Source organism: Pelodiscus sinensis, chromosome 13 (assembly GCF_049634645.1).
Source record: "Pelodiscus sinensis isolate JC-2024 chromosome 13, ASM4963464v1, whole genome shotgun sequence".
NCBI lineage: Eukaryota > Metazoa > Chordata > Testudines > Trionychidae > Pelodiscus > Pelodiscus sinensis.
Window position 1 is genome coordinate 42,716,845 of NC_134723.1, and position 9,213 is coordinate 42,726,057.

Below are 9,213 nucleotides of genomic sequence, written 5' to 3' on the forward strand. Positions count from 1 at the left end.
CATTGTCCTGTTTCACTTGTGTGAAAGCAAGCTCTTTGCTGGCCAGGCCTCTCACGCGTATTGCCATCCAAGCAAAAGGTCAACTTTCCTTTGATGAAAAACCCTTATACTATGTAACTTAAAGACCAGCGAAGAACAGGAACCAAAACCAGACCTAAAAAGTTCATGTAAAGTTCGTACTGGTTGTGCTGACTGTGCCATGCCTGATAAGGCAGAAAAGGAAAAACAGGAAACCATCTCACCCCCTTACTCCTGTCCCTTAACAGACAGGGTCTGCTAGCCTATCACAAAAAGCGCGCAAAAGCTTTCTCTATAAAACAGTTTCTCCTCCTGTATCAAATTGAGGAATCCAGAATAAACATTGGAAGGCAGAATACGAGCCAGGTCTGAGGACTGATCACCCGAGGGCCACCTCCCGCTCACCGAATCAAATGAGTTCCTGTAGAGCGTAACGTATACCAAACATAACCAATACCAAATATGTTGTTGTTGTTGTTGTCATTTGTGTGTCTGTTAAATGTAAGTATTGTTATCTGAAATTGTTTAGCGGTATTGTTAAGTAGTAGTGTTAAGAGTTTTAGATAAATGATTAGTCTTATAAGTAAGACTGATGTAAATGTAACTTAATAATCCTTGGTCCCTTGTTAACAACTATTAGGCTTTAGAGAAACCTCAAGGAATTTTCTTTACCTTATTGCATTTTGCTTATTAGTCATTCTAATAATTGATAAAATAATAATATATATGTAGAAGTCCTTTAATAAAAGTTGAAAAGATATTTAGTAATAGTTTGCCTGTTTCTGTGCCTCCCTGGGACTAGCCACATTTCCAAACCTTTTACTTTAAACCATAACTTGCAGTTGGTGAGGCCTTCCGCTGGAGTAGTGTCTAGTTCTATGTGCCACTCATACTTGTAAGCTCTACTAGTATGAGTACTTGTTAAGCTTGAATTTGTCAGTGTTTGCTAAAAGCAAATCTTGAGTTGTGTATGCAGTCGTAGAATTCACAGTGTGCACTGATTAGGTGTGGACGATAGCATCCAATCCAGGAATGGAATCAATGTCATCTGGCTTGTGTAACCTGCCCGCCCAGAACATGTCACCGAAACTTGAATATTGAATATTCATGGTGAATTTTCATGAGCTGTTGTGACAGGGCGGACAAGGCCCTGGCCCAGAGAGATCCATAGATAAGTCCTCCAAGAGGCTAGAGAGGCTTTAGAACTGGCCAATCAGGGGCCAAGGAGGCCTACAAAAGGAGCTGCAAAGCTCAGCAGCAGTCAGTGTGGGGCAAAGCTCAAGGTGAGCAGACAGAGGAAGTTGCTTCAGGAGAGGAAGCCCTAGAGATACCACTCTCTCCAAGAGGGGAAAGAGCCTGAGGGGAAACAGACAGATGTAGAAACACCAACAGAGGGCACTGGGATGGGCTCCTGTTAGGTGTGTATCCCGGAAGGCACTTGAGTATCACACAGGAGTGTGACTCAGCCAGAGGGCTGGATAACCAAAGGCTTTTAATGAGGCAGTGCAGGCAAACACACTCAGCCAGTCAAGGGGTACTCACAGGAGGCGAATGCTACCCCATTACAGCTGTTCAAACAGGGGAAAAACCATGAAGAAATTCAAAAATTATTTTAAAGAGTGGGCATATTCAAAAAGATTACAGTCCTCTTATAAGCTGAAATTAACTTTGTTTAGAAAGGAAAAATAAATTGTTTACCTATTAATCACTGAGCTCTAATATTAAACCGCTTTTAGACAAATGCCTGTTTACTTTGTTGTATCTCAAAGTGAAAGTCTGTAACAAAATTCTTTGAGATTAAGTGGCATTTACTGCTCAAGAAAACTGATTACATGTCCTATGTGAAATCACAGCAGCTTCATTTTGTATCTCTGCATGCAGTTTGGGGGGATCACAGGGCTTTTAGAGGACTGCCTTGCAATTTAAGACAACCAATTTATGACGCTCGGCTCAAAATCTTATGTAACAAGCAGGAGAAGCATTTGAGCAAAGAGACTCAAGCTGTCTTCAAAATTCACATTTTTCAAACATCAAGGTCACCCAGAGGTTCATAAATTAATTCATGCCAAGAAAAATTAATGAACCAGTTAAGAGATTAATGTATATATTTGGCTCTGTCAACACTCTGGTTAATCATTTCCTCATTGAGACACCTACATGTGCTTTAGAATGTTGTTCTGAGTTTATTTCTTCATTTACTTTCATATAAATCTTTGACCAGTGTCCTTCTGGTATTTCAAGCTGATCCCGACACTGGGTCATCATGAAGTTTCCTTTTCTCCTAGTAGGTATCACTGGCTGCTGGGGGATTCCACATGCGAAGAGAAGGGAATCTCTCCCCGTCAGTAAAACAGCAAAAGAACGTCTTTATCTACTCTACTGTCAGACCAAACTGGAATCTGAGGACCCTTTGTTGTCCACAAGGAAGAGTGATACAGGAGCTTAGGGAAGGATGCTGCTTCAAAGAGGCCCCCCAAGCAGCTTAGGCCAGGTCTACACTAGACCTGGAAGCTCAGCTTAAAGTATGCAACTCTGGATACATAGAATACGTAGCTTAAGCAGAGCTTGGTGCCATCCTCACAGCAGGAGGCCGATAAGAACAAATGCTCCCATCAGGTTCCCTTACCTCCTGCAATAGCAGGAGTACCAGCTGCAGGAGGGGGCGCCCTCTGAGTTTGATTTATCAGGTCTTAACTAGACTCACTAAATCAAACTCTGGAAGAACGATCGCGGCAGCATTGATCTTCCATGAAGTGAAGAACCTATTGCTTAGGAGAGGGACGCAAAGCGCCGTCTCTCATAAATGCTTCCTCTGGTGTGTGCAGCCCCTTCTCTCAGTCCAAGGGGGAGAACTCCAAAGTCAGAGCCCCACTCCCGAAGATAGTCCACAAGGTTTCCATGCTGTCAAATCCAAAACGTCATCCAGTCGTGGCTTTGAACCAAACCATTTCTTTCACCTCAGGACCCCTCGACCTCTCTCACTTGAAGCAAAGTGTGATAACCAAGTGTCAGATTCTTGCTCCTTGAGACAAACAGCATGCTGACATGGGAGAGAAAAGGTGGGTGAGGTAATATCTTGCCAGTCCTCAGTAAATGGGCATCCAGATTGGCCCGTTTAGAAATTAGTTTATCAGCTTGTCTTTTTATAGAGGAGCACTCAAGACTCCCACCCGAAAGGCTCATAGGGTATGTCTACACTACCCCGCTAGTTCGAACTAGCGGGGTAATGTATGCATACCGCACTTGCTAATGAAGCCCGGGATTTGAATTTCCCGGGCTTCATTAGCATAAGCGGGGAGCCGCCATTTTTAAATCCCCGCTGCTTCGAACCCCGTGTAGCGCGGCTACACGGGGCTCGAACTAGGTAGTTCGGACTAGGGTGCCTATTCCGAACTACCGGTACTCCTCGTTTCACGAGGAGTACCGGTAGTTCGGAATAGGCACCCTAGTCCGAACTACCTAGTTCGAGCCCCGTGTAGCCGCGCTACACGGGGTTCGAAGCAGCGGGGATTTAAAAATGGCGGCTCCCCGCTTATGCTAATGAAGCCCGGGAAATTCAAATCCCGGGCTTCATTAGCAAGTGCGGTATGCATACATTACCCTCCTAGTTCGAACTAGGAGGGTAGTGTAGACATACCCATACTTTCTTTAACTCAAGCTACAAATCCCATCCCAGCCTCCGTTTGCATCCTTTTCTCAGGCAAAATTCCCACTGACCTCAGGAGCACAGATCGCTGGTCTGTTTGAAAGCTTGCTGCAAGAAATGATTTAAACAAACAGGCAATGTGACCTCCAAAAGGAGGGCAGATAATTAGGCATTAATCTGAGTAACATTTTAAAAGCCATTATGAATTTTATTTTCAGATCAGTAAGTACCAAATGGGCAGCTTTAGGGCTCACTTTTTTTTGTTAGTGCTTTGGGAGACGGCATTTGGAATCATTTTGGGTTGCATAAATTGGAATTTAAACTAAACTAGCTAGTGATTAGATGCTTGTCTATCTGCATCAAAGACATATTTTAATAAAAGCTGCTGATGAAGTCATTTGATACGCTGACTTAGCACCCATTGTATTATGCAGTAGCATCGCTGGTGTGATCGGAATAGCATTCTTAACACACGCTGCAAACAAAAAGCCTTATATCTTAGGTACTACAGGGAGACAAGGGCTATGAATTCACCTTGCTTTTTCTGATTGCTTTTCTGGAAGAGGCTTTTCCAACATTTGTCCCTATGTAGATGGGGCCAAATGGTAGAAAAGCCTCCTCTTTCGGAAGAGCCCTTATTCCTCATAGAACGAGGTACATAGGGTTCTCCGAAAGAGCACGTCTGCTCTTCCATGAAAAAAGGGAGAAGAGCAGACACATTCCCTGGACACAGCAGAGTTTTTCCGAGATACTGTATCCCGGAAAATCCCCACAGTGTAGACAGACTCAAAGAGTGCTTAATTCTCATTGGCTGTGTCTAGACTGCATCCCTTTTCCGTAAAAGGGATGCAAATTAGACACATCGCAATTGCAAATGAAGCGGGGATTTAAATCCCCCCTGCTTCATTTGCATAAAAATGGCTGCCGCTATTTTCTGGCTTGGAGCTTTGCCAGAAAAAAGCGCCAGTCTAGACGCGGATCTTTCGGAAAATAAAGCCTTTTCCGAAAGATCCCTTATTCCTTATTTTAAGACTTTCTGTCAGGGTAGTGAAACACTGGAATAAGTTGCCTGGGGAGGTTGTGTAATCTCCATCACTGGAGATATTTAAGAGTAGGTTTCATAGACATCTATCGGGTGATCAGACAGTGCTTGGTCCTGCTGTCAGGGCAGGGGACTGGACTTGATGACCTCTCGAGGTCCCTTCCAGTCCTAGTGTTCTATGATTCTACATAAAAGCCTCTTTAATCATGATGACAGTTAATTATACAGTGTTTAAAAATAGAGTACTATTATGTGTACTATGTAAATTGCTTGCCTCTCTGCTTCATTGAAAAGTCCTCTTATTCCTGTATTCTGAGATGATAAATAGGGTTATTGAAGTATCTTCTCCATAGCATTCATTGTTGTATAGACCTCTGTGTCATATTCGCTCACAGTGAAACGAATGAAACATGCCCGTTTTCTTTTTAGTCTCTTTGCTTCTGGAAGCTGAACAATCCCCATCCCCATCTCTAAACTCTATTTCTGCTATTGCCTCTTTTGAGACTGGGGCTACGTCTAGACTCCGCAATTTGCACACCTTTTTCTGATAGTTTTGTCGGAAGAGGCTTTTCCGAAATTTGGCCCGTCTACACTGAGCCAAATTTTGGAAAAACCTCCTCTTTCGGAAGAGCCGTTCTTCTTCGTGGAATGAGGAAGACGGGGCTTCCGAAAGAGCGCGTCTGCTCTTCCACAAAAAAAAAGCGGAAGAGCAGACGCATTCCCTGGATGCAGCAGAGTGTTTTTGGGATCGGTATCCCGGAAAAATTCTGTAGTCTAGATATAGCCTGGGGGATTGCGCACAAGCTTGGTTTGACCCAGAGCTCAATCTGTTGCTCAGATAAAGAGCATCTTTAACTATAGGACACAAACTGGCCCATTTCAGCAGCACATTTACTTGAACAAAGTAAAGCGGGGGGAGGAAGAGAGAAATATCTGGTCAGCCCTGGGAGTCCCAAGAATCATTAAATGAGGAATGATAAACCACTAGATTTTTGCAATCACTGTAGAAAAACTTTCCAGGAAGAGTTAGTGTCCAAAGATCTACACAGCGGCACTCTAAATCATATCCAATGTTAAGGGATGGCTTACCGCAATAGCCAAACTCAGAAGCGAAAGCAAGGAGGGAAAAAAATGCACAGGATAAATTCACCACCTCTTTCACACTAAGCTTTGTCATTCAAAATATTTATTTTTATTTTTAAAAACTACACCCTAAATTGAGAGCGGCTGTGTCTTAAAAGAAACGAGGGAACCATTTATATGTACGGGTTTCACGGGCTCTTAATTCTTTTTTTATTTTGTTGGAATATAAAATGAAAATGTCCCTGCTTCCTTTAAGTCATTGCTCTGGGGTGGGGCTGGGGCGGAGTGGTTCAGGATGTAGGCTGCCCCGAGGAGAAAGGACAGCACCAGCCCTCTCTCACCTCAGCAGCGTGGGCCCAGGTGAGAAGCGCCTCTCCATGGTCGCTGCAACTCCAGTGGGCACAGCCAGGGGAGGGGTGCATGTCCCCCCACTAGGGCAGGTCCAGTTTGTCTGCCCCCTGCTTTCCCCTGCCAGAGTGAGGAATGCAGCAAACAGCGCACTTTTCTCTCGCTCCCTGATGAAGGGGGAAACTGAGCAATGCCCCATATGAATCAAGGGAGGGGAGCTTCAGCGTTCTCTTCCCTAAAGGGTGCCTTGGGGGGTGGGAGGCTCAGGGCTGGAGCAGTCCGGGGGGAGGGGCGTGGAGGAGGTGTTCCCAACCAGCCTCTTTCACCTGCCTGGTGATTCTGTCTCTTTTCTGTATGTTTATTTGTGCACCAATCCCATTCTGGGCACATCCCATTTTCCTGGTGCACTCAACCCTGACCTTGCTTTCAGTTCTGATAAGAGGATGTTGTTCACTGAAGTTGGTGGTCCTAGCTCTTACCATTCAGGTGGAGATCTTGAGCAAACAGACAGGCAGCTGGACACACAGACAGGCAGACAGACAAACTCTCTAAAATATACAGTAGAGCAGGGCTACTCAACACGTGGCTCACAGCCCGTTTGTTTGTGGCCCACAGTGCAGTTTGGGTTTACATGGGGCTCAACAAGTGGCCCATGGATGGGATCCTTTGAACATGGCCTCCATTGGGAACACGCTCCACAATGGCGAGGCATCACCCATGCGGGGTGAGCACTGAAAGACGCAAGCGGACAGTCTGGCTGGAACAGATGGGTACACGGTGTCGGTGTTTCTAGCCCCTAGGGAGGAGGTATTGGGAGCGCCGGGTATTGTGTGATATAAGCTATTTGCATATATTTGCATATGTATTTGCATGTATATGCAACCAAATTTAAGTTGCGGCCCTCTGCATGTGCTGTGAGTACCATCAGGGCCCCCGGGGTCTTCCAAAGTTGAGTAGCCCTGTAGCAGATAATAAGAATTGCTTACTTTCTTCTCAGATTAAATATGCCTGGATTAACTTCGCAAGACTGTATAATTGTGATGATACAATTAAAGAGAAATGTAGTTTTGAATTAAAGCCAGTACTCTAACCATGTGAGGACTGTTAAGTCAAGGAGGTTACAGCTGGCGTTTGATTGTGTTTTGAGGCTAGAAGTGCAGACTTATTGACTGATTAGTTTTCTTCACGTTAGTGTGCTGTTGGATTATTTTCTTCCACGTCAGCATTTTTTTGTATATAGGTCGTAAAGGACTGCGAGTCTAAGTCAGAGACGTTCATCTAACCTGAGCATGCCGGAGTGCATGCATGTCTTTGCTGTTGATATGTGCCTATAAAGCTGGACTGAGAATGTGCAGTGATATGTGTTGTGCAGGCTAATTTAGCAGGCTTCGGGTGCGAAAGAGGGCAAATACCTTTCCATGCACACTAGTGGGGCAGCATGTTCAAGGTTATGGGTAACAGAAAGATGTTCGATCAGAGTTTTAGCGCTGATACTCACATTTGGAGGTGCATATTTGGAGGAGGAGGAGGTTTGTTACAGGCAGCGTTATAAGTGATTGGAAAGTCAAATAACCAGGTGCCTCCGTGGCAGAGAGACGGAGGATGTAAGAAACTCCAGTAGCTTCATACACCGTTTTCAACTAAAGCTTCTCTTGGCGAAGAGCTGGAATTTATGTGGGCAGCTGTGAAGGTGGCCGGGAATACGGTCTCCAAACTCCAGGTACCTGGGAGGGCAGGATTTGTTGTTCAATGCGCTGACCGTTCGGGTCTGCCCTTCCCCCAGAGTGAATGACTCCCATGGACGTTCTGCCGCCATTGGCTCCTCTTCCCTGAGGGATGATACAGCCACGGCCCGTTAACTTCTACCTGGGTGTCCACCAGGATATACAGCCACTGGCTTCTAATGGCAGCCTGCCTCAGAGAGCAACTGTTCCCCAGCCCATCTTCCTAGCAGGTGGGGATGTAGAGTCTGGGTGGGAGTTAGTGTGCGAGAGGGGGCTCAGGGCAGGAGGTGGGGGTGGGGTCTGGGCAGAAGTGTGTGAGGGAGGGGGCTCAGGGCTGGGACAGTGGCTTGGGGGGCTTGGCACTTCCCTGCAGCAGCTCCCCTTTGGTGCCACAGGGAGGGGAGGGGGCAGGTGGCTTGGTGCCCTGTCCTACATTCGCCTTCAGGCACTGCCCCTGCAGCTCCCATTGGCTGTGATTCCTGGCCAATAGGAGCTGGGTGAGTGGGGAGCCTGCAGACTGAGCTTGCAGTACTGACAGCTTCAGCCCAGCATGGGTGGAGTGGGGGAGGCAGCACATGGAGCCGCATCCCCCCACCGCCTGCCAGGCAGGGCCAGAACACAGGGGCTTTAGGGGCTGCAGCCCATGGCCACAGACCCTGCAAAAAGACCTGCACTTTTGGCAGCCTGGAAATCTTTTTGCAGAGCCCCCTTAGTCTAGGCAGCCCCTAGCCCCCTTTCTTAATCCAGCCTTTCCCCCGTGCGTTTTGGATTCAATGCATGGAAGAAAAGCTGGGAGGAGGAAAAAGGAAGCAAAAGTAGCTTCTGCCCTCCGAGCACCCCCGCTGGGTGAACAGGGACAAGTGAGCAGCCAGGTCTCTGCCTGTGAATTCCTGATTCAGTCTGGCACTAGAGCGACGGGTGCTAAATATGCATGAGGCAGGCTTGTTGTTTGCTGTGTTACAGACCAGGAAAAGGAATGTCTGGGGTAGGGTGTGGCTGAGAACCAGGGTCGGTGACTGGTTTCTAGCCAGTAAAATGTCACGTCATCAAGTGTCATCTCTGGTTTTTTTGACGGGGTGTATCGTTTTCCAGCTGAATAAGGTTGGTAGCGTCTAGAATTGACCCATTTAGTCTGTCTTGTCAGAATCTGCCAGGCTTGCTATTGGAGCCATGTAGCAAAAGGCAAAGAGACGACAATCCTTTTTTCCCACCTCCCACACACACTGGTGTAAATAACTGCACAGGAATCCATGGGATTATGTTGTCATAAAACAGATTAAATGAGGGAATAACTAGGTCCAAAACCTCTCGTTTTGCTTGCAACAGTGCCAAGAACTAGGGGTCACCAAACG